We start from the raw sequence: 26,395 nt of genomic DNA, 5'->3' as shown, positions 1-26,395 counted from the left end.
CCTGGAACGTGTGTAGCTGACACCAGCCGTGGGATAGAGGTCTGAGTATCCAAGGTCGACAGTGCCACAAGCACACAGGCCCTGTGGTTGGGGAGTGGGAGGGTGACTGCTTCTATAGATACAAAGATCCCACCTTTGTCTTTAATTATTTGCTGAAAAGAGCCCAACTACCACATGAAGACCAAGTGTTGGGGTGATGCAGAGAAAGACACCAACATGTAAATGGAAGACTTATTTGGTTACTCGAAGGGCTTTTTCTTTTGGATTCTGGCGAATTTCTCTTTTCTGTTTAAATAGAAAAAGCCTCCAACTTTAACTTTTTTTTTTTTGGCTCTCCAGTTTTCCTGAGGTGGAGAGAATTAAAAAGTCTGAGCAGAAAGGAGGGAACGACTGGCCACTACTGGAACTATACGGTGAGGCTAGTTAGACACCCTGTGGGTTCCTAGGTGACTTCCACACAGGAGCCATGTAGACCTCCTCAGTATAACCTCCAGGGCAACTGAGCAGGACAGGGGAGCAGATACTTGATCATAGCCATTCATGAGTCAGGGGAAAATGAAGAATATGGGTCTAAACCCATAACCTGTTGTGTATTTGTGTTTTCTAATTGCTTAAGAATGAAGATGGTGATGGGAAGATGCACGGTTAACATGTAGCTAACAATTAAGTTAATGATATAATTCTGTAAGAGGGTAAGTAAAAGAAGAATCAAGCCTAGAGACAAATAATTACTTTCTTATGTTTTTCTTGTATAAAAGTGCAAGGGCCAGGCCTAGGATAAAGTGAGCAAGGTACCTGCCCTGGGAGCAAAATAAAGAGATGCCAGAAGGCTTGGTAATTGGGATTAAAAAAATAGCATTAATATATTATTTCTTTTGATTACTGAGGATTTTTTGGGTGCCTTTAAATGATGCACCCCAGGAGAATGCCTCACTTGCTTCCCTCTGGCCCCCCAGCCAAGTAAAAATATATCAACTAAAGATGTTAAATGACCAGGGGATGCCAGTTATATAATTACAGGAAACCAACTAACAGACTCAAAAAAGTCTTCAAATTATAGCCATTAAAAATAATAGTGCAGCAGAACTTAATAATCCTAAAAGATGTTCATGTTAAAGTCAAGGGAAACATGCAAGTTGCAAAAACACTAGGTGGAAATACGAATCTGCTTCTCCTGCTTCCATTGTTGCCTTCTACAATCCATCCTCTATGTAGCAATCTTTTGTGATCTTTTTTCCCTCCAAGTTTCTCCTAGTCTTAGTGTAGTTTACTATTATATGCAGAATAAATTTAAACTCTACAGCTGTCCCTGTTCTGGCTCCTGCCTATCTCTCTGGCCTCCTCTTCTACGGCTCTCCCTTCCACATCTCTTTCCCCTTAGCCAGATGGGCCTCCACACAAGCTTCTCCCTTTGCTTGAAAGGCTTCCCCCCTCCAATACCCACATAGCTGGGTTGTTCCTAAGATTCAAGTCACAGCTCAAATGTCACCTGCTCTTAACTGACTACAGCCCGGTCACTGTATCATATCAGTCTTGTTTTTTATTTTTTAGATTTTATTTATTTATTTATTTATTTATTTATTTATTTATTTATTTGAGAGAGAGAGAGAGAGAGAAAGAGAGAGAATGAACAGAGGAACAAGCAGAAGGAGAGGGACAAGCAGACTGCACACTGAGCACAGAGCCCAACATGGGGTTCAATCTCATGACCCTGAGATCATGACCTGAGCTGAAGTCAAGAGTCAGATGCTCAACTGACCAGGCCACCCAGATGCCCCTCGTAGCACTCTGTTTTATTTCCTTCATATACCTAATACTCTAAGAAATGGTCTTATTTATTTAGTTACTTATTTGTTTACTGTCTACCTCCCTCCATGAGAATGAAAGTTCCACAGGAGCAAAGCCTGTTCTTGACTGTACAACCATGGATACTGAATGACTATAGGTAGATGCTTCTATACATACAGATAGGTTAATGTGCAGAGGTGCATTCACATTAAAAAAACAAAAACAAAAAAAAAACAAAAAAAAAAAAAAGGAAGGACTAGAAGAGCCCAGGACGAAATCCCTGTGCCTTGGATGGGGATACTGAGTTTCTGGATGGTTTTAAGTTTCTTCATTTTGCTCATTTTTATTTTCTACAACACTAATATACTACTTTTGAAATAATGAAAACAAAGTTTTCCCTCTGTTTTAGAGTACGATCACTGTGAGAATGTTGCCTGGGTACAGCTAGCCGGAAATTAGAACCACAAGGCCAGAACTGGAAAAGAATGTAGAGACCATTTGGTCCCTCTCACCTCTCATTTCAGAGGTGAGGAGGTCGAGGCCGAGCCAGGAAATGGCTCATAGTGTAGAACACGTAACAATTAGTCTGGTGTTCTTCTCACTGCACCAGTGGTTCTCAAACTTAACACACATGAGAATTATCTGGAAAGGCTTGCAAATACAGACTGCGGGGTCTGGGGAAGGGCCTGAGAACCTGCATTTCTGACAAGATCCTGAATGATTTCAAAGCTGCTGGTCTGGGTCCATACTTTGAGAACCACTAGGCTATGCCATGTTGCCTTCATGACTCCCTCAGAAAGGTCTTACTCTTTTTGTAGGAATAGTAGTGATTAAAACAATACCTTCAATCAAAAAATTAATTTTTAAAACCCCATCTTTTAGGCTCACTCCCCAGAGTTCCTAATGCAAAGAAGGAATGGAGACAAGGATTAACAATTCTGAGAGCCTACTCTATACCAGGCATTGTCCTAGATGGATCTCCATTTTGTTTGTTTAATCTGTTTTCCCGCCAGAAACCTAAGCTACTCAGAGGGATGAAGAAACTTGTCTGAGAGCAAACAGCTAGGGAATGATGGAGACAGATTTCAAATTCATGTCTATCTGACTATATAAAGTCCATGCTCCTTCCCCAACCTTCAGAAAAGAAGGAAAAGCTGTCACTGGTGGCATTCAATGTGGCAAATCAATGTCTCCCAATGCAGAAACAAACACCCCCAAGAAGTATTAATATAATGTCATGCTCCCAAAGATACTGAAGGTGTGTACAACAATATTAACATCCAACCTTTTCTCTGGGCTTGAAGCCAAGGTTTATTCATTTACATGATATTCAGCAACTTCCAACTCAGACCCTCACAGTCGAGATGATTTGAGTCCATGCCTAGCTCACTGCAAATCATCTGTGAAATAACTGGGAAGGGAGAACTCATCAATCTCAGCTTCTGACAAAAGGAAGAATTCACACATGCTCTGTGGGAATAGAACCAAACAGGCTTTGCAGCTGAACCGAACTGTCCCACTAGTTGAAGAACTCAATTTCAATCCGAAGGCCAAAAGCCAAGTATGAGAATGTGTCATTTACCATTTTAGGTAAAAAGTAACGTAGACATTAATTATCGCTCCCTTTTTATTTATTGATGAGGAAATTAATGAGAACAAAATCTACGTGACAAGGTCACATGTACCTACAAACACCCACATAGTCAATGAGTCACAATTTGTCCTATTATTGTGGTCACACTCAATCCACGTTTGAGAAAGCTCTGTTGGGCAGCCTGGGTGGCTCAGCAGTTTAGAGCTGCCTTCAGCCCAGGGTGTGGTCTGGGAGACCTGGGATCGAGTCCCACATTGGGCTCCTTGCTGCATGGAGCCTGCTTCTCCCTCTGCCTGTGTCTGTGCCTCTCTCTTTCTCTCTCTCTCTCTGTCTCTCATGAATAAATAAATCTTAAAAAAAAAAATAAAGCTCTGTTAATATTATAATGGTAAAGGGCCTTGATGACATTCTTTAACTTATAGTTTTGGCCCAAATTCCAAGTGAAGTACAAGGTTAAATATTAGTGAGTTATTTCAGGAGCAGCAGCAGCAGCAACAAAAAAGGTGGTTTTCTTCATCTTTCTCTCTGTATTTCTTATTTCACTTCATGATTTTCCCCCTTATGTTTTATTCCAGATCCTTGAAACAGCTGTGTAAATAGGTTTGAAATAGGTATGAAAATAAAAGGAAATACTTGTGTAATTCTGGCTATAGAATCAGAAGAATAAGGGCTTTGACCAAGATGGTGCCCAAGATGAGTTCCTTCCTGTGCTGTTCCCAAGGATCCTTTGGCGCCTCTTCCTTCAGGAGCTCATTTTCTACCTGTGGTGAGTGAAACGTCTGTACATTTTGGCTAGCAAAGCCGGCCAGTGGAGACCTTGAAAGAAAGGTTAAGTGGGAAAGAGGGAATGGGACAGTGGATGTGAAGAAAGGACAAGAGGATCCCAAAGATGGGCCCCGAGAGTGGTTAAAATTTGCTATCAGAGGCAACTTGGCTCTAAACAGTTATGAACATGTTGAAGGTTTGGGGTGACTGTGCACCAATCGGTTACGTGGACCAAATTCACAGCCCCTCATTGCTTAATGTCTGTAAAGATATGGCTCTTTCACTCTCGATAAAATGCGTGGAAGTTTGTTTATAATAGAAAAAAGGAGGTCTGAAAGATCTTGTAGAATGAACCCTGGGTCTCAGAGCCAATGAGCTGTCTCTGCAGTCAGCTTCCGAGCTAGGTCTCTAATGCAAGATACAAGGCCGGACTGTGCAGTATTAAGTGTGAGCAAGCTGTCTTTTCATTCCCGACTCTCGCCCTTTATGAGCAGTTTGGAAAATGGCCATCTTGCCTTCCCCAGAGGAATGATGCTGCTGCAGCTGCAAGTGCAGTTTCTGCAGCCATTATCCCGCGGTTAAATATTTGCTTTTAAATATTACTGGCCTAGCAGAACAGGTCTCGTGTCTCCCTCTCTCTCTCCCTGTCTCCCTCTTGCTCTCTCTCTGTCACAGACACACACATACTCACACACATGCAGCAAGTGACAAAGCTCCGTGTCTGCATTTAGCATTAGCACCATACCTGTGTCCCAGCAGGGATTTAAGAAAAGGCATTCCCTAATTTCTACCCAAATGGACATTTATTCCATAAGCTGCAAATATATTTTGGCAGTGTGTGGCCGCTGTTGATTCTCACAGATTTCACAGTGGCCTTCAGCCTGGGGTAGTTCATGCAGAAGACAAAAGAATAGCTACTTGGCAGATAATACTCTTCAGGCCTTAGGGAGGGCACTCAGCTGGAAAGATCTGTTTTCGTTGGAGATCGGAAGTGCTTTTCCAGCAATTATTTGATCTTTCCTGGGAACTCGTACTTTTGAAAATCTCCCAGCCTGGTGGGAGCACATGGACTTCTATTCTGGTCTCAGCATTATCACTAACCAGACGTGTGACTTTGGGTAAATCATCTGGCCTTTACTTCACCTCAGTTTTTCTCATTTGCCTGCTGGCATAACGGTCCCTTCTTTGCTTAATTCATGGGGTTTTTGTGAAGATAAAACAAGGTGGTGTATGTGAAGGTATTTGGAAAATATAAAAAAGCTAATTTATCGTTAGGTGGTATTTGTATTGGGCTTCGCATTTTTTTCCTACCCTGGTTTACATGACATTGGTACGTTCTGGTTTTCTTCCTCCAAACTAGGTAGGAATTCCTTCACGTAGAGGACGGGGTAGTAAGTACAACTCAGGCAGAGATCACCATCAGAGTCTTGTTAATACTTAGAAAAGGAAAGTAAAAAATGCAGGACCAGAACACTGTGCCAATGCCCCAGAAAGTCTGCTTTTGCTAGGGACACGCAACGTTCTCGTCCTACTGGCCTCCTCGTCAGGGGTCCATACTAAGAAGGCTACTGCTGCAGGGCTGAATGAAGGAAGGAATGAATCCAAACACCCAACCACCCTCCTTTTATTGGCCAATAGCGTGTATCTAGCAACATGCACAGAATAGAAAGATGCAAAACGCTAGTCCCCTTGCTGAGGAGAGACCAGCCAACCTAAGGCAGACGTGCAAAGTATTTGTCCGCTCTAACGTGGTTAAGTGTGTTCTCCAGAGAAATACACATGTGCTCTGGGAGCTTGAGCATGTGGGTCATCCCTACCTTGAGGAGGCTGGGACAGGTTCTCAGAGCACAGGCATGTGAGCTGGGCCCGCAGGAAGGACCGGTGAGGGACGGGCTGAACTAGATGTTCTCCAGCTCTTACAAACGCAGAGTCTAGAAGGAACATCTCAGAGAGCAGCCTTGTTTGGTGTGATGAAAGCCAAAGAGTGGAGATGGGCAACTAGAAAGCTGGGCAGGGGCCTAAATGTGAAAGCAGGAGCAGGCCATCAAAGCTTCTGAGCAAGGATTACACAACAGATCGGTATTTCAGAAAGATTACTTAACAGCAGGGAGGACAGACTGGAGGGACAGGGTGGGGGGTAGGAAACAGATTTAAAATCTAATGTAAACATCTGCGTTTCACAACACTGGACACTTTATTGGTGTAAGAGCAATCCTCCAAATTCTAAATTAATAGAGCCAATCTCAAATTTGGGAAATGAATAGTCAACGCCTTCCAGAAACTATTCTTCAAGTAATAAATTTCCCTTGCACAACTTAGAAAACACTGATTTCGCATATAATCTGGAACAATCATTGTGAAAAGGGAGTCATTCTATGCTTCTGAAATGTGGCTGACCATTTGTAAACTGTGGCACCAGGAAGGGTCCAAAAGAAATAGGAAACTGCTGCCCTACTATGTACCTGGGATATAAAGAGGGTGATGAACAGCTACCTGGGAGCTCGCTTTGGAGAAAATATAGATCTCAGAAATGAAAAGAGAATTTCTCATAATTGGGGGAGGGCTAGCAAGGATTATGGACTTTTTAGTTACCTTTCTTTCCTTTTTTTTTTTTTTTAAGAGAGAGAGAACGTGTGTGCATGGTTGGGTGGGGGGAATGGAAGGGGAGGAGCAGAGGGAGAGAGAAAAGAGATTCCCAAGCAGATGCCATGCTCCATGCTGAGCCCAGTGCAGGGCTTGATCCCGTGACCCTGAGATGACAACCTGAGCCAAAACCAAGAATCCGAGGCTTCACAGGCTGTGCCCCACAGGCACCCCAGTTTCTTTCTAGTCTAGGTATAACTCACACATGGCGCAATGTATGGATTTCAAGTGCACAGTTCAATGAATTCTGACAAATGTGCCTGTGTAACCTAAACCCCTCTCAACGTAGAGAACATTTTCATCACCCTAGAAAGATCCATCAGTGCCCCTTGCCATCAGACCCATGCAAAAACAATCCCCGTTGTGATTTCTACCACATAGATGAGTTTTGTCTGGCGTGGAACTCCATATAAATGCAGTCCTACAGTGAGTACTTTCTCTATTTACTTATTTTTCCCATTTATCCACAATAAAATGCCTTTCACTAGTTTATCATTGCTGAGCAGTACAGTAGTTTTTATTGCTTTATTCGCTACAGTAGTTTTCATTACTGAGCCATACTCCATAGTGTGAATATAACATTACTTGGCATGTTCTGAACAGCCCTCCCTTTTGCTGGGGTGTGCAAGTGCTTAACCAAGGCAAAGCAAAAAAGAAAGGCACAGTGTGTAAGGTCAGGTGAAGTGGCGCTGACCTCCTGAGCCAGTTTGGTCTTTGGGACCTTGAACTATGGGCTAAGACTTCAAGAAAATCAAGAAAACCAAGAGAGAGACCACCCTTTGTATTCTCTTACTGCTGGATGTCTGGGTCATAGAAACAGATGAGAAATGGTCCCCAAAAGGGAGAAGCCAACTTGCTGAGAATTCAGGTACTCGGGATGAATGGTTAGATGAATGATTTAGGTAACCAAAGCATTCCTTCAGAACGGTATGTCCATGGAGTCTTGGACATAGCCTAGGAGTCTATGTTGTTCCCGCCACAAGGGGCACTTCAGTAAGGGTCTGAGGGAGGTCAGCGGAGAGAGGGAGTGATTCAGAAATCCTCTTAGGGCTCCCCGTTTCCAACAGGAGGAGTGCACCCATGTGTGCCAAGCAACTAAGCAGCGAGACTGCGGTTGTGTTCAACTGGGAGACGATATCCGGAGGCTTCAAGGAGCGTCAACGAGCTCCAGCTAAGGGGTTTATTGGGCAGCACAGGCAAACGTCCTTACTCTGTGGAACTGTGTAAAGAAGCATCACAAAAGAATCCAAATGGCATCCAAAACACTTATTCAGTCCTCCTCTGTACATCTGTCACAAGTCCCTATGAAAATCAGATATGAATACTGTTCTGATGACTCCAAACACACCATTTGGGTCGGCTCCTCCCCGCCGTCGCTATACAATGCCTGTCCTTTGAAATGAACTAGTCATTTTGGCTCCAACATTCCCATCCTCACTGAAAGGGATGCTGGTTCACAGTCATGCTGAAGACACACTGGAAACACAAAGCTCTCAGCTCTGGGTGGAGCCTGGTTTGGTTCCAAGAATCATGTGCATAATGTGCTACAAAGAGCTGGCAGGCTCCCTTTCCATTTTTCAGACTAGACACACCTACTTGCTTTCTATTTTGCCTAACCATTTTTTTTGAAGCAACTGCGAAGTAAATAATAACAGTTATCATTTTTGCTGAGCACTATGCGCCAGATACTGTGCTTTGTACTTCATTCTCACGAGCCCTTGAGGTAGGTAGGAGCTCTTCTTCCTCCTGCTTGGATGGTGAGGGAAATAAGACATAGCCACATCTTCTACAGTCATTCATTACTATTCCATGTGTTGCCTTTGCCTGTCTGCTTGGCAGTGGGGGTTGGGAGATGTGAAAGATGATGCTGAACAAACAGAAAGCAAAATGATCCTCTTCTTTGATCTCCAACCAACCCCCCTTACATATTTTAACATTAAATTTTGTAATTAGGTCAAAGTGAGAGATATCACTGTGGAGAGCTACAGCTAAAGTTTAACAATTATTTCTTAGAAGATCGTTAATTAGGCTGACTCGGGGTACAGGCTTCGGAATACATATTCATTCTGATGGCAGTTACAGCACAAGACATCTCATAAATAAAAGCCACTTAGAGCATTATCCACAGGAAACAGCTGCAGCTGGTAAGGGAACTTCTGACATTAAGGAAATGCAGAACTTCATGGAATTAGAGGAAGGCAGGAATCATATATCACACAGTAACACTATCTTAGCAAGAGCCGGACTATGTTTTCAGTAGATACACTCATTTTACAGCAGTTTGTGCTTGCTTACTTCTCTTGGGTTTTCAGGAGACAAGCTTGGCATGTTAAGAGCAAAAATTCAAAAGAAATGTGAAATCGACTCAGGGATATTTAGAATTTCAAAGGCTAGGAGCCTGGGGTTTGGTGCAAAGCTTAGGTCTGGTCAGCTGTAGGGACCTGAGCTGCCCAACGTGGTACGTGATCTCTAACTGCATGTGATTGGTCCATACTGAGATGTGATGTCAGTACAAAGTACATAGCCAGATTTCCAAGACTTAGTATGAAGACAAGGATGTAAAGTATGTCATTAATAAATTTTAAATTTGGGGGTTATTCTGTATGTTAGTAAATTGAACACCAATAAAAAATAAATAAAAAAAAATAAATTTTAAATTATTGACTGCATAATGAAATGATAATATTTTGGCTATGTCATCCTAAATAAAATGTATTATTACAATTTTATTGTGTTTCTTTTTGCTTTTTCATCATGGCTACTAGAAACTTTAAAATTACCTGTGTTACCTGCTTTTGCGATTTGCATTATAGACCTATTGACAGCACTGGTTAATGTATTCAGTAATTGAAAGGATTAACCCAAGTTAAAAATATGACGCATTTGATTAAAAGTGGTAAACCATCTGCATTGAAATATGTTCCCTAATAGGTGAGTAGGATAATTTAAAAAGCAAACATGTGCACTGCTGTTCTGCTGACCCACTGGTGACCTCAGATAAGCCACTCATTCTCCCTGGGCCTCGCCTCTACAATGGTTGATCTAGATAAGCTTTTTTTTTTTTTAAGGTGGGGGTTCCAGAGTTAGAGGGAGAGGGAGAGAGAATCTTGAGCAGGCTCCATGCCCAGTGTAGAGCCTGGTGCGGAGCCTGATGCAGGATTCGATCTCACGATCCCGAGGTTGTGACCTGAGTGGAAATCAAGAGTCGGATGCTTAACCTACTGAGCCATTCAGTGCCCCTGATCCAGATAATCTTGAATATTTCTTCTAGTGCTCATATTTTATATCTGTGGCAAATTCCTAAGGGTTGTTAACTCATGGGTGAAGGTAAATAATAGTAATAATAAAAAAACCCCAAACATTTGCAGCTCTAATGTTGACTGCTGATCTTTCACATGTGACACATCTTTGTCTTTTTCTGGAGCAACAGCTAAAATGTAATGGTGATAATAATCATGTTTATAACAGACAGACTGGGCTACCCGAAAGGAAGGATGATGCCATTTGCCTGTGTACCCAAATAAGTGGGTTTTATATGACAAGACTATATTCCTAATATGGAAGAATTTAAGAGCTCCTTAACTCAACAGACACCAAAAGGCAAACCCAAAACGTTATAAAATATCCCAGGAGAGGGCAAAGAGAACCAGTTATTCCTTTTAGTTCAGGTTCTGCCCTGTTTCTTTTTATTTTCAAAGCATCTAATCATCTGTCGGAAGCTATTCTGTATCTCTCAGGAAAATTATACACTTTTTTTAGATGTTTCTAGAGTTTTTCCTTAAAAGGTAAAAAAAAATTCAGTTTAAATAACTCAATTATAACAAGGTAAAGTTTCAGCACAATGCAAGACAACATTCGTGACCCTGTGAATATTTTAAGCAAATGTTCAAAAATCTATGTGTGGAAACAAATTTGGAATTAAGAGACTGTAGGAATAAATGTCTGTGCGTAGGGATGGAAATCTTGCTTATTGTGAAGACCTCCAGAAATACTGCATGATTTTCCCTGGAAAGAATCCTAGAATTTACATCCCCTTTTCTGTATGACTCCCTGTTATATCTAATTTAAATCTGAGACCTTTAACTTCTGAACATGTAGTGACAAGCGATACTTGCCCATTTTGAAGCAGTTCTTGCCTTTATTTAGAGGACTCTAGATTCCTTCCATTATGACTTTCTCTAACATGACCCTAATGTCACTAATACTGATGAATCTTGCCTGTACTAGAGGTAACCCAATAAATACTTGGTAAGAAAAAGAATGTTAGACATGCAGGCTCTTCCCCTCCTTTCTTTTTTTGTCTATCCATAACCATGTTGCTATAAGTCATGCCTTTTTTTTTTTCTTTTAAATTAACATTGAAGGAAAATTGGAAATTTTGACTGAATTGTTAAAATAAATGGCCTAGGCTTCAGCCATTCTGGACTTGCGGGGGGGGGGGGGCTTATTTTAAAAAGCAAGAAAGAGGCTCCAACATCACAGAACAACAAAAGGACAGCTTGGCCACCTTCACTTTTGAAACTGGTGGAGTGGGAGTTGGTCAACCCATGAATGAGAGCAAGTCCCGGTGGGTCTATTGTGCAAGATAACAATTTGACGTGAAAACGGAAAAAATGACCCTGCATTTCTTTTCCTTTGCCACTATCTACAGAACCACATTTGAAAAAGCACTAAGAGAAGCAGATTAAAAAGAATAGCTTCTGGCTGGCTTTTCCTCGGCATTTTATACTTTCATTCCTTTGTTCTTTTCTCGTTCAACCTCATTCCCAATTATTGCACTGTTTTGGGGGGCACTGGGGACAGGACGTCTGGGAAACATAACACATATTAGTCCATCTGTTTTCTCTGTGAGTTCTTTTCAGCATCTTTGCGTGGCAACAGGAAGGATGTGGGCTCCCTTTCAGATTCAAATGAGGCTAATCAGCCCTACCTCAGGTTGACAACATCATGCCTTTGTTACACTGCAGCCTGAGAAAGCCAGAACCACCACCTCTCTCAGCCACCTCTCTCGTGGGTAACCATTTCATCCCTGGGCTTAAATTCTTATTTTTAACATCAGATTCCTAGCCCACTCCTCACTCAAAATAAAACCAAAAAAACAAACAAAAAACTGCTGACACAGTATGATTCAAGTGCATTCTTCTGTTAAGAGAATTCTGATTTTTTAGAGTTGGTAAGACCAATATTTCCAATGTTTTTGCAGATGTTTTAAGCTGTGTGGCACAAAGATTCCAAAGTGGCATAAATTATTTAGGAAGTTCAAAGAATGTGGTAAGAAAAGCCCACCGTGCCTTTTCCCCAAGCATTTATTTCTAAATGTGCAAAATCAAGAGGTATTACAATTAAATATGGGACTTCTGTCTAATTCTTAAAACTGGATGTTTAATGACTAATACTTCCACAAAAAGATCAAAGCAAAACCAGGGGATAGAATGTGGTGCAGTGTTGGGCAAACATCTTATCACTGAATTTGGAAACTGATTCTATTATCAAATCTATTACTCAAAACCTTGTGATCTTGACAAGTTATCTCTTGAATTTCAACACCATCCATCCACGCATTCAACCAACCAGCCAACCAACCTGTCCCATCTACTAGGCACCTGGCCCTTTGTGAACTAAAAAGATGAATAAGCTATCGTCCCAGCACTGGAGCGGCTTTTGATAAAACAAGTATACAGACAGTCCTATATGACTCTCACTTGGAAGTTACAAGTACTACCAGGAGCTCAGTAGAGGAACAAATCACTTTCAATGGAGGGATCAGTCAAGACTTCATTAAGGAGAAGCATTTAGGTTATTGCTTGAGAGAGGAGCAAGATTTCTAAATTTAGAAATGGATTGGAACATTCCCCACCTCAGAACACGGGCAGCAAGCATGGCATCAGGGAATCAGGGAGGCAGAGGAGACATTCAAGGAAGAGTCATGACTGCACTAGGTGGTGTTAAGTCTGAGGAATCGGGAGGTGGCTCTGAGCAGACTGCCAGCCAAGGGAGCAGGACAGGACCTAGTTTGGAGTGTGGAAGGAGGACCCTGAAGGGCTCTGAGCGAGTGACTTGGTCTGCTAGCTCTAGGCAGAATGGCTCAGCAAAGGGAGAACCCAGAAGAAGGGTACACAGCTAAGAAGCAGTTTTGGTGAACCAAGCCAGGATTGATTAATTAATATTGATTTAGGAAGGTGGTGGGGAGGGTGGGGTAGAGGGGCATACAGGGTTGCAACGGGCAGAATGGCGCTGGGGGGGTCTTAGTTTATCTCTAACGTTCTAGCTGACACGTTCTAGTACTTAATAGTTCAGCACACATGAAGAAAATTGTTAAACCAAATGCCCACAAAAACAGGGGTGAAAATAGCTTTGGATAAAATTCAGTCCCATTTCCATATCTGAAATCTCAACATTAATTGGTCTTATTAAAATAGATTGGTCTTATGGAAAAAGTATCAAGGAGTGCTAGAGAGAAAAGCCTAATTTGGGTAATCCCGTTAAAGTGTTTCAGCATTTGGTTTCATATAGGATAGGGATGGTTAACCGACTTTCAGTTTTGAAAGAGATCAGAGAAATGTGGTTCTACGTGCGCTTCAGCAATGCATCATCCAAAAAGGCTTCTCATATTCCCTTGGGAGACAGGAAACTATGGCCTGGATACCAGGGCAATGCAATGAATGATAATATCTAAATGGGGCTGATCAGTGAGTTCATGTTCACTTAGAAGGTGGCCTCTAGTGGGCATAAAACAGGGCTCTGAGCTCGCCAACAACTTTGCCAACATCTTACATGAAGACATGGAAAATTTGCTTGGTAAAATATTCAGATGAGACAAACTTTTGGAGGAATCAGAAATGTAACAAGTGACAACCTCAGGACACAAAAATATCTTGCTAGCCTAGGGTACTAAGGCCAGAATGGAGATGGTAAAATTAGTGAGGAAAATTTGAGGGCCTGCCTGAAAAAAAAATGTTATGTAAGTACAGGAAGGTGGATGTGTGGGTTTGAGCAGCAGCACGTGTGAAAAAGATTGGGGGGGTGGGTGTTAGTTGAGTAATTTCAATTTGAGTCAATTGTTTGACATGGCTGCAGGAAAGCCGGTGTGATCTAACGCAGTTTGCTGAAAATAGCATTAGGTCTGGCCTCACTTTAGGTAAGTCTCAGAAACACTTAGAAACCTGGGACCTTTTGACATAAATATGTTGGGTAAAAATTACTTACCAAACCTAGCTGGTCTTAACCAAGAGAAGAGGTTTTGCTGATTATCATGGAGGTCTTCCCTTTAGTTAGGCTGAGCGAAGGAGGTTAATCACAATGAAGGAGTAGTCACACTAGAGGTTCTATTTACCTATTCTTAGCAAATCTGAATTTTGAGTCTTTAAATTGCAACGATAATGAAATTTGAGGCACCAAGAGATAGAGACAATTTATTTTTTAATTTTTTAATTTTTTTTTTTTTAGATAGAGACAATTTAAAAGGGCAATGTTGTCTCTCTGTTCCGCATTAAGTAAATCCTAAGCATTTTCCTAAGTAATTAAGATATTACTTGCATTTTATCTGCTTGAAGATGGGACTCCTTAACTGTCTGAATAGTTCTGGGCCTTAAGCTGAGGTTTCCCTTCTTGATGGTAGGAGAGGATCCTGAGGGAAAGGGGGTGGAGTGCCCGTGATTTACAGCTGACTCCCTGCAAACACAATAGGGTACTATTCCCATGGGAGGATGAGACCTTCTGACTCCTCTTACCATTCCCTCAGTGTATAAATTGTGAATTCTGCAACTTCCAAACATAACATTTACCTTTATGTCAGCAAATGAAAGGCAAGATTTTCCCTATTATCTATTAGAAACATAGAAAGCAAGCCAGCAAAATTTCTAAAGAAAGTTGGATTTTTTTTTTAATAACAGGAAATTTGTTGCCATGTATTGTTTTCCTTCCTCCGGTAGCTGCTGCTGATCTTCAGGACAAGGACTGCGTGGATCTTGGTGTATACCTTAAGAATAACAGACTAGAGGCACAGTCTCATCTCAACTGTTTCTCTTAAGAGAGAGTTCTTATATGACGGAGTCAGTGAGTTTTAGCCTCCATATAATGTAATTTTTTGGAGGGGTTCCTTGGTAGTTATCCAATGAGATATTTTAGTCTCTCAAGCCATGACTATATAGAATCTAGAACTCGAGGGAGCCTGGGTGGCTCAGTGATTGAGTGTCTGCCTTTGGCGCAGGGCATGATCCCGGGGTCCTGGGATTGAGTCCCTTATTGGGCTCCCCACAGGGAGCCTACTTCTCTCTCTGCCTATGTCTCTGCCTCTTTCTGTGTATTGCTCATGAATAAAGAAATTCTTTTTTTATTTTTTTGACTTTTTAAAAATGTTTAATTAATTAATTTATTTATGATAGTCACACAGAGAGAGAGAGAGAGAAAGGCAGAGACACAGGCAGAGGGAGAAGCAGGCTCCATGCACTGGGAGCCCGACGTGGGATTCGATCCCGGGTCTCCAGGATCACGCCCCAGCCAAAGGCAGGCGCCAAACCGCTGCGCCACCCAGGGATCCCTAAATTCTTTTTTTAAAAAAGGAAAGAATCTAGAACTTGTTCAGAAAATAATAGATATCAAAAAGACCTGGAATTATGTTAAGATTATTTTGCTTTAAGTAAAAGAAGACATTTAAGCAATCTAAAAAAACTGATGGGTTGTTACATAGAAGAATTATTTTCTTATGACTTGTTTTAATAATGAGAGCTTCCCAAAGAGGGTAGAGACTGTGTGACAATGGAGCTGTTCTAGCAGAGTTTAGATAAACAGATACTGGTGGAGCTAGATGAACTTTAAGGCTCTTTCGAGCATAGCAGTTCTTTTCTTTTCCTCTGAAATAGCCCACAGTGTTAAATCTAACAAGGTAATCTGAAGGTGACTGCCTTGAACTCAGGGCTTCTGGGAAACTAGATTCATAGTTACTTAGAAGCCAAAGAAGGGAATCCATGTTCTGAGAGAAAGAGGATGGTGTCAGCAAAAGGCTCTTTGATACTCCTCCAGGATTAAAGCAAATTGTCAGAACGGTAAGGATAGAATGACAAACACAGTGAGAGATTTTAACAATACCTCTCTTAATGACTGATGAGTTAAAAAGTACATAAAAGATTTGAACAACATGGTTAAGAGGTTTCATCTAATGTGTGAAGCTCTATCTCCCCAGCACCCATCAGAGAATATCCATTAAAAAAAATATTCACGGAATGTTTTTAAGAAATCGATCACACACCAGGCCATGAACCAAGTCTCAATAAATTTTGTGGAACTGGTTTCATAAAAACAACATTCTCTAATAACAGATTTTTAAAAAGTTAGACTCCTAAACACAATGGTTACTAAAGAACTCTCACTCGTTTGGGAATTTAAAATGACACTGCTAGTAACTCATGAAATCAAAGATGAAACAATTATGGTAATGATAACATTCCAAAATAAAACTGGGCAGATTCCACTAATGGTATACTTAAGGAAAATACTTAAATTTTTATCCTAGAAAGGAAAAGAGATGGAAAACTAATGAGTATCCAATTCAGGATGTAAGAAAGTGAATGAGAATAAATCCAAAGTAAGTGGAAGAAAGGAATAATAAAGGGTAGAAACTAAGAAAATCAGTAAACCAAGACATACTACAGAAGATTAACAAAGCAAAATCTGTTTATTTGAAAAGGCTGATAGGTAAGTCAGCAAAACTGATCAAGAAAAACACAGGGAATATTAAAAAAAATTAGGGGTAAAAGAGAGAATATAACTACAGATCCAGCAGAGAACAAAAAATAAGAATGTACTATGGAACAGCTGTGTATCATTAAGTTTGAAAATTTCACTGAAATGAAGAATTTCAGAAAAACACAGTCTTATAACCGTTAAATGAATTGATGTATCGGTTAAAAATCTACTCATCTCTCCATCAAAGAAAACAAAACTAATAAGCAGTAGGTTCAGATAGTTTTAGAGAAAAAAAGATGCACGCTTTCAGAGATAGAGAATCTTACTATCAAAACCAGACAAGGGTAGTAGGGGAAAGGAAAACTATAGACCAATTTCAGATATAAATACAAATAAAAATCCTAAAAATACGTTAGCAAATGAACCCAACAGTGCATTAAACATATCATGGCTAACTTGGATTTGTACCAATAATGCTAGGACGACTGAACTTAAGAAAGTTGCTGACAGCAATTTCCCCATTATCAGATTAACAGAGAAAAACCCTCGATCTTATCAATGGATGCAGAAACAGCACTGAGTAAAATTCAACACTTATTTGTGATTTAAAAAAAAACAGAAACTCTTATTAGCAAACTAGGATCAGAAGGTAACTCTCTTAACTTAAAAAAAGAGTATTAACCAAATCCCAACAGTAAGCATCATGTTCAATGGCAAAATGCTAGCAGCCTCCCCCCGCTCCCCCCTTTTTTTTTCAGCCTTCCCTTTAAAATTAAGAACAAGTCAAGGAGGTGTGCTCTCTCTATTTTGCTTAACACTGTACTGTGGGTCCTAGGCAGAGGGGTTAAAATAAGAAAGATAAACAAATAAATAAATGTTGCAAAGGGAGAACTAAATCTGATGGTTATTTATGGATGACACTGGTTACACAGACCTAAGAAAAATTACAGATAAATTATTAGAATTGACAAAAGGCCTTAGCAAACTGCTATTAGTTCAATATGAAAAATTCTGCTCCCATGTACCAGCAACAAAGTAATTTTTTTCAAAAAAATACAATACTTATTTTTCTTGACCTTCATTTCCTGCTCTATGATGCATACCTTGTTTGTATGAGCATAGACTGATTAAAAAATAATAAAGAAAAACAGGTAACTAATTACGTTGCAAAATTATGAGATGCCGCAAGCACAATTTCATGGAAGACTTTCAGGATTCCTCTCTATTCTATGGTTCCCACAGAAAAATTCCATTTGAAAAAAAAAATGAGGCGTTGTAGATGGGGGTTACCTTGAACTGTGGTGAATCACACGTATTACTGGAAAAGAAACACAAACAGGAAGCTCCAGGCCTCTGCAATTCAAACTCTGCCTCAAAGGGAAAATAGGCTTGACACCTTCTCTTCCCCACAGCTTACAATAAAGTGAGCAGGAGCCAGCCTTTCAAATGGCATCCCACATCGGGAAGGAGACAGATGTCTTGAAGAGAGAGGCGCTGAGTGAGAGGTAGGTAGGTAGAGAGGGTTAAGAAAGCTCTTCATCTACCTGAATACTGAGGGTTACTCAAAAAAATTGTTTTTAATTGAAATTTCACTATATCAAGCACAGGATGATATTTAACGTCTAAGAACTACCTGCTACACCTGAGATCCCTAAACTTATTCTATACTTGGGTGTATCCATCAGCACGGGGCTTGGTCTGCTTGCGTTTTCTTAGAGCGGCAAGCTATGGCACATACAATTCTTTTCCACTCAGGGGTTGATTATCATTTTGATAAAATGACAACAAAAAATGAGATAAAACTTTATGAAGAACTTTTTTTGTTCGCTTGAACCTGACTGGGCAATTCACTCAATGAAAACAAGGTTATCTGAAAATGGTATAGTATGATGTTGTTTTTAAAAATGGTTAAAACCCAAGTCTTTCGAAACAACCAAAATAAGCAAAAATAGAGGTTGGTTTCCTATGTGATTAAATAAACTACGGCACATTCCTAGAGTGGGATAGGAGATAGCCCTGGAATCACACTGTAAAATAAACTTATTGACACTACTGACATGATAATATTCATGGTACAGTGCCAAGTTATAAAAATAAGATGTAAAACATTAAGTGCAATTTGAAATCACTTAAAAAAACTTCCAAGTTTGGACACTGGACAAAGATACTAACAACATGTGTGATAATTTCTGAGTGATGGAATAATAGTGACTCTTTTTGTCCTTTGTGCTTTTCTGTATTTTCTAAGTACTGTACACCGAGGGCGCGTATCAATGCGGATGTTATTGTAAGAAACTCACCATAATGACATTCGTGACAACGTGGATGGACATTACGCTAAATGAAATATGCTAGATACAGAAAGACAAATACCATGTGATTTCACTTGTACGTGGAATCCAAAAACAGAACAAAACAAACAAAAATGAATGAATCAACAAAGAAAAAGAGACCGAGCCATAAGTACAGAGAACTGGTGGTTGCCAGAGACGAGGGGTGGGGGGTGGACGGGCAGAATGGGTGAGGGGCAGTGGGAGATACAGGCTCCCAGTTATGGAAAGAATAAGTCACGGGGATAAAAGGTTCATCACAGGGAATATAGTCAATGGTATGGTGATAGCACCGTGTGGTGAGAGAGACTTGTGGTGCACAGAGAAGCGGAATCACTACGTTGCACACCTGAAAATATGCGACACTGTATGTCAGCTACACTTTGATAATTAATAAACAGCCAGACAGACTGACAATTAAATAAACCTCACTATGATCAAAGTGCCTAGAGCTCACACAGCACAAGCTTCTGGGGCTCTCCAAAAACACTTGAACGCAGTGAGCTTCATGGCAGCGAAAACGACCGACAGAAACAGTGCCTCCTGACAGCCACAGCAGAGGACCTTGACTTCCTCCTGTTCTACTGCCAGGGGGGTAGCAGCTGGGCTGGAGTAGGTCAGGACCCCCAGGAGCCACCGAGAGGGCTCCGTGCCTGTGCCAAGGAGGAGCCTGCTTCCCCCGGCTCTCTCTCGCACCGTGGGCCAGGGGAGGTGCAGAGCCCAGCCTCCGGGGCCTCGGGACAAGGATTCCACGTAACCTCGCTTTCCTGGCCCGCTCCCTTCCTCAGCTCTCCAGCCTGGCTTCCGGGCCTCCCACGGGAGGGCCCCCACGCCTCCTGCACCATCTCCCAGTGCCCCGGCACCATCTCCACCCAGGAGGGCACACATCTCCCCACAGCCGGCCACTCATGTGCCCGGCCTCAAGCTGATCTTACCCTCCGGAAGCCTTCCTTTTAGCTCCTCGGGCTCACATTGATCTCATAGTGTCTCGGTTCCTTGGCTTATCCCCCACGCTTGATCATGTGGGGGTGGGACAGTCACACCGGTTCACTGTTTCCTGTGCATGGCAGGGTCTCTGAACGGCTGGGGCCGAGGCTTGTGCTGCTGCTTTGATTGTCCCCATGGCCTTCGCCCAGCTCCTAGTACGGGCTCCGACACGGCGGGCTCGACCCTCCAGTCTGTCTGCCTGCTGCTTCCCTCTTTCTGCTTGTCCCACCCAACAGGGCAGAGGACGACAGTTTTCCTGCTCGTTCTTCTCAGCCCCTACCCATGTGGCTTCCTCCAACATCTTCAACTCGCATTTAGCCACGCTAACGGATGGTGAATCACTAGCGCAGACAATCCCTGGGGGTGCCTGGTCCTCCTGCCTTCTTGCTCCCAGGCACCCCCACCCTGGGGTGCTGCACCCCTGTGCCTGTTCCCATGGAGGATCATGTCTTTTCCAGTTCCTCCCCGGCTCTTCTCCTTGCTTTTCAGGACTCTGGTGGGTTACGCTAGCCATTCATCTCTTCCCCGCTCGTTCAGCATCTGGCTACCGAGTGCCTTCTGCGTGGGGGGCTCTGTTGCTTACACTCACGGATGGAGGGCTCTTTCCCCCACTGGATCGGAAGCTCCCTGATGGCACATGTCATCGGTCAACAACTGTTTAAGTGTCCAGACAATCCAGCAGTGCGCTGGGAAAACGTCTGGAGGACATGAAGCTGAAGCTAGAAGGAGAAAAGGAACGGAGCAGAAGGCTGCCGTAACTCTCCCCTTTGTGGTTTGACTACAGAGATGGTGTAAAGACAACGAAGAGCTCCCGCTCTAGCGGGGCGAGTGGGGCCTTCGTCTCTTTCCGAGTTTAACGCAGACAAAACGGGACCGTGGTGTATGGGAGAGCGCTCTTCAGACGGTAGAACACGTCACCCCTGCGAGGCACCGTCATCCTCCCCACGCGCGTTCTCTGTATCTCGCTGGGGAAAGTTTGATCCCAAACGATAAGCAACGAAGTCACCCCATTTTGCAAGTTCCTGCGACCAGCAGCAAAATACAGCCCGAAAAGAAAGCCGAGAGCCCGACAAAACCCAGATATAAGAGACAAACGAGCAAGAACAGCCACGGGCCCACGGAGGGAGCAAGCCCACACCCCGTTCCTTCCCTCGCTCCCAGCTCAGCCAGCTCCAGGCTCCGCGCGGCTGCAGGCCGGGGAGGAAGGACGTGCGGGGCCAGCCACGAGGACAGAAGGTCCACAGGCCAGGCTGCCGGGCCACGTGAACTACGGATTCGACGCCTGGTACGCAAAACTGAGCAGACAACCTGTTGTGGTTCGAGAGCACGCGAAATGGTGACGGAAATCAGTGTCGGGAGGAGGGCAGAGGTCACGCGCGTGGGCAGGGGTGCTGCAGCGGTGGGCTCGTCTGAAGCAGCCTAGGAGCCTCCCCCGGGCAGGGGCCCGGAGGGGGGGAGGCCGCAGTCGCCTTCCTCTGGGCAAATGACCAGAAGCGCAGACACCCACACCCCTCAGTGCGCTGTAACTCGGCCTTGATACCCAAGTGGGCGACCTTAGCTTTTGATTCTGGGGTCATTTTGATCATCTCTCCCCTGCGATCCCTACCTCGAGCTCACCAGTCCCGAGTCTTCACTCTCTCTGGGCTGCCACATGTGTAGGAGTTTCCCCCATGCCCCCCACAGTCGGAAGGAGCCTCCTAAGGAGCAATTAGTGTGATTTATTTATTTTTTTTAAAGTCACAGCATCTTGGAGCAGACAGTCCATTTTTAGATGAGGAGACTTAGGTGGACAGATGCGGAGAGACCAGGTGTGCTCATACCACCAGCTGGTGGCAGGGATGCGAGCCCTCCTCTCATACCTTGCAACGTATCACACAGGAGAGGAAGGGAAACCACTGCTTAGTGACATTAGCTTAGGGACACTGTTAGGCGGCTTCACATACTTTCTATCTGAGCTTGCATCTTCCGACAATCCCATGAGCTAGGCTCAACGAGGTAGGGCACTTTTCCCCATGTCTCCCATCCAGGAATGGTGGAAGTTGGGGGTCCGCATCCAGCATGATCGCAAAGCCCGTTCTTCCTTTTAACCAGGACTGCCTGAACGTTTCCAGATGAAGGAAGCTGATGGATTACTTAACTCAAGAGACGGGTACTTTTTGAGGGCTTTAAATTCTTATAGCCCTCATAAATTCAAAATAGCTTATGTGTTTAGGGTAACGGCAAAAGGAGGGCAGCGTGATGCTATGGACGTCAGTGAGTCACATGGGCCCCAAGGCTCCATCAGAACTTTGGCAGTCAGTGGGAAAGGTGGGTTACTAGAAACTTCTTGGTTTCCTCATGGGACCACAGTTTCACAATTTGTGGGGACTCTGGGGGATCCTGGAGAGATGGCTGTCCTATCTCTAAGCAGCTTCCTCCTCCAGAGCAGGGGAAAGCTGGAAAGGCAGGTTGAGTAATGCCAATGGCAGCCACACTGGGGCCGCCAGGACTCACGGGGCTCTCGGCGGAGTGGGAGGGAGCCCGTGGGCTGTACCTTCAGCAATGAAACGCCCCCAGGGATCCCTTTACCCCTGAGAGAGTAGAGAGCGCTCAGCAGTTGGCGGCCAGGCCAGGTCACCATCGACGCGGGGCCCGTGTCACACAGTAGAGCGGTGTGGGCAGCTCCTGTTTGATGTCGTTTGGTGAAAGCAATCGATTACGTCCTTTCATTCCGCTGTTTGTATGGACGCGGAATGTTCCTTTGGGTAGAGGATGGGATCCCACCGAAGTGGCCAGAACTGGGAAAGGAGAACTGTCCGTCGTTATAACCAGCTCTAGCCTTGCAAGAGCAGCAAGAGCGAGGAGGCTTCCCGAGCTGTCAGCTGACATGTATCCGCCCCCCCTGCCCCCGCTGGGGTGACCCTGTGCCCGAATCAGTTTTCTGAGTTCTCTCGGACCTCGCCCGGTACACCTCCGAGTGATTTCTCTCCCTGGCTTGACGTTTCTTTCTTTCTTTTTAAAGATATTATTTATTTAATCATGAGAAACACACACACACAGAGAGAGAGAGAGAGAGAGAGGCAGAGACACAGGCAGAGGGAGAAGCAGGCTCCATGCAGGGAGCCCGACGTGGGACTCGATCCCGGGACCCCAGGATCATGCCCTGGGCTGAAGGTGGCGCTAAACCACTGAGCCACCCGGGCTGCCCTGGCTTGACGTTTCTAAAATCAAAATTCAACCAAGTTTCAAATCCGTCTCTTTGGCTCTTTGGAGCAGACCTGAAGAGGATGGGTAACAAAATAGCTTATGTGTTTTGTCCACTGCTTGATGGGTAAGGCAAAGTCGGCTTCTGTTGAAATTACCCTCCACCAATATTTTACTGTGAAAAACTTCAAATACGCAGCTTTAGTAGTTTTACATTGACTACCTAGTTCTCACATTAACATTATACCATATTTGCTTTATCATATAGTGGATCCATCTAGCCAAACCGTAAAGCTTATCTACACATTTTTAAAAAAATTTATTTTAATGGTCTTTATTCTTCCAAGGTGTAGCTTGGGGGTAAAAGCATGGCTTTAGGACACCTGCGGCAGTGAATCCCTGCTTGAGCACCTACTAGCTGGGGGGCTGCACGTGCGTCTGATTTCCTAGCGCTTCAGTTTCCACAGTCATAGAATGTGGGTAACAATGCCTTGGGGGGCCGTGAGGATTAAATGCAAAATGATGGGGGAAGCGCCTGTAAGGACGTGGAACCAGTTTTTAGTTCAAAAACAAGGCATAAGCAAGGCGTGCTCTCTCTCCTATGAAACAAAACTGCAGAGTCAAAAAATAGTAACAACAGGGGCACTTGGGTGGCTCAGGGTGTGACCCCAGGGTCCTGGGATCGAGTCCGCGTCAGGCTCCCTGCATGGAGCCTACTTCTCCCTCTGCCTGTGTCTCTGCCTCCCTCTCTCTCTCTCTCTCTCTGTCTCTCATGAACAAATAAATAAAATAAAATAAATAGCAATAGTAATCTAGGTACAGACGAAATAAGAATGGGAGGATGTGGATAACTGTTGGAGCTGGGTGAGGGATTCGTGGGGGGGAGTGTACATGAGGCTACACTGTGTATTTTCTATAAATTTGAAAATTTCCATAATGGAACAAAATATTAAAAAATGAATTCATCACTGGATTTTGTTAAGGAAAAAAAAAAGGAATCCTACATTTGAAAAATGTAATCAGAAACCTCTAAGGAAGTAATAAGATAGATGATGACACGGTGGTTAATAGTACAGGTTGAGAGAGGCCCTGGGTCATCTCACCCGCATAGGCGGGAAGGGAAGCAGAAGCAAAGGGCTTAGGTATGTTGTAAATCCCCCCCCCCCCCAGGTGACTTTGGTTCACTACTGGGTGAGAACCTTTATACTGGCAGAAAAGTGTGAAACCACACTTTCCAGCATCTTAATTGTGAGAATAAATACTTTGCATAATGCAGAAGTCGTGCCTCCAGCCAATTTGCAGGCAGATGACAGCTTGAGGAGCCTCTGATTTAGCAGAATAAAAATTATTTGTAACTGAACAGCCTTTCTCTGTAAGCCAGAGGTGGGTTACCAAAGGCCCCGATTAGACTGCCTTCTCCTACATCCCTTCTCAACGGTCTAAACTACTAGAGCTAAGGGCAAGGGGTTCCTTAGCCGCTTTCAGAATCGAGGACCTGGAGAATCCTGGAGAGAAGAAAAAACACCCGTGGACATGTTTAACAGAGAAGTAAAAGGAAAAGGCTTCGTTTCTTTCTTTTACCCCCAAAATGTCACCCTCCTGTTCTTGTACCCTGATTCCTTCCCCTCTGTGCCGTGGTTCCTTTTCTCTTGTTCCCCTTCCCTGGCGGCCAGGGGCCTTGAGGGTCTGCGGGAGGACCTCTGTGTGCAGTGACATGGTGCGTGTGTCTGGGAGCCCTCGCAGTGGCAGCAGAGGCAGGGTCCTGGAGGGGTGGAAGCAGCTGGACCCAACCAGCCCGGCAGGGCTGCTGCAGGTGAGCCACAAAGCCATCCGGGGCCCTGTGGGCCTTCTGCACGAGGGCAGGGAAGAAGAAAGCTGGTCACAGAGCACGCACGGGAGCCCAAATGTGCACATGCTCCCTCAGAGGGGCTGGCAGTATTTTTGTATCCATGCATTACTGACAGGACAGGGTCTCCCCAAAATTCATATCCTGAAGTCCTAACCCCCAGTGTCACTATGTTGGAAGACAGGCCTTTTAAAGAGATAATTAAGGTTCAGTGAAGCCATAGGATAGGGCTCTAGTCCCATCGGTCTGCTGTGCTCACAAGGGATGCATCTGTACAGAGAGACCACGTGAGGACAGTGAGGTGGCCTTCTGCAGGCCTCCTTGCAGAGAACAGAGGCTCCACCAGAAGAGGCCTCTTGGAGCCCCCCGAGAGAGGGACACAGCGTCGGACAAAGAGGTGACTTTTGCAGCCTGAAGGACTGGAAGGAGTGGCATTTGAGACGACCCTTGCAGCAGACTGTAAGAGATGGAAGGAAGGCATCCTGGAGGAGGACAGCGAGGGCCCGAGGCCCCCCGAGGGGCGGTCTGCTCTTGCGGTCGGGCGGGTACGAAGCCTAAGGTCAGCAGAAAGCCAGTTCAGACAGATGCATGCTGAAGGGCCTTGGACGTCGGGGGACAACGTTCAGGCCTTTCTCAGAGGCTGCTGGGAACCCTGGACAGCTTTTATTTATTTATTAAAAAAATTTTTTTTATTGGAGTTCAATTTGCCAACATACAGCAGAACACCCATTGCTCATCCCGCCAAGTGCTCCCCTCGGTGCCCATCACCCCATCACCCCAACCCCCTGCCCACTTCCCCTTCCACTACCCCTTGTTCGTTTCCCAGAGTCAGGTATCTCTCATGTTTTGTCACCCCTGGACAGCTTTTAAACAAGAAGATGGCAAGAATCGATCTGTGTGCTCACAAGGCCAAAGGCACGAGGCCTGACACGGAATAAGCATATAATGGTGCCGGGCATCACCCGAGCACCACATCTCAGCTCCTGCGATTCCGGACTCCCCCCACCCCACCCTGGAAAGTAGGAAGGGGAGAGTCAGGGACCAAGACCCCGCAGCTGGCTTGCAGAGGGGAGCTCGGATCCCTATCACACGCCCAGCGCCACGGAGAGCGGCCTGTCCATTCTGCCATTTAAAACCCTAAACCCGCTTCTTGTGGCTTCATCTACTTTCCCTGCAGCCAGAAGGGCTAGTAATTGGAACGGAGACCGGAATGCACGTTTCGTTTAGGCTCGGGACGTAGGTAGAACGGCCGTGAGAGCTTCCAACGCACCGAGCACCTCTAGAAATGCTACTCGGCCTTCCAAAAGAAGCAATACGCCAGCTGGTCCCCGGCCCGCCTCGTCACCACACAGCGTGACGACCGTTCCTGCTATGTTTGGCGGTATCAGAGTATCCCATAATGGTAACTCGCAGATCAGCTGCAAAATGTGTAGGCAGAGGGGCGCCTGGGGGGCTCAGCGGGGTAGCGCCCCCTTCAGCCCAGGGCGTGACCCCGGGGTCCCAGGATGGAGTCCCGCATCGGGCTCCCTGCATGGAGCCTGCTTCTCCCTCTGCCGTGTCTCTGCCTCTTTCTCT

General features: G+C 44.3%; 1 protein-coding gene and 1 long non-coding RNA gene across 5 annotated transcripts in view; one reads left to right on the top strand and one right to left on the bottom strand.

The window, feature by feature from the left end:
- The window catches only part of FYN (FYN proto-oncogene, Src family tyrosine kinase), a 211,013-nt gene that overhangs the window by 77,659 nt on the left and 106,959 nt on the right, over positions 1-26,395 (bottom strand). Inside the window, exon 1 of one of the 4 annotated variants that reach the window (XM_072831722.1) lies at positions 19,740-19,979. The exons of the other annotated variants lie outside the window; for them this stretch is intronic. The gene's annotated coding sequence lies outside the window, so the exon portion shown is untranslated. Of the gene's footprint in view, positions 1-19,739; positions 19,980-26,395 lie in introns of those variants that run through there. 4 annotated transcript variants of the gene reach the window in all.
- LOC140636490 (uncharacterized) lies at positions 17,827-19,349 on the top strand. The gene is made up of 2 exons (XR_012033679.1): positions 17,827-17,979; positions 18,723-19,349. It is a non-coding gene; the product is annotated as an uncharacterized lncRNA (long non-coding RNA).

Source organism: Canis lupus, chromosome 7 (assembly GCF_048164855.1).
Source record: "Canis lupus baileyi chromosome 7, mCanLup2.hap1, whole genome shotgun sequence".
Lineage (NCBI taxonomy): Eukaryota > Metazoa > Chordata > Mammalia > Carnivora > Canidae > Canis > Canis lupus.
The sequence above is the reverse complement of the archived record's forward strand: the minus strand, read 5'-3'. Positions and strand labels throughout refer to the sequence as shown.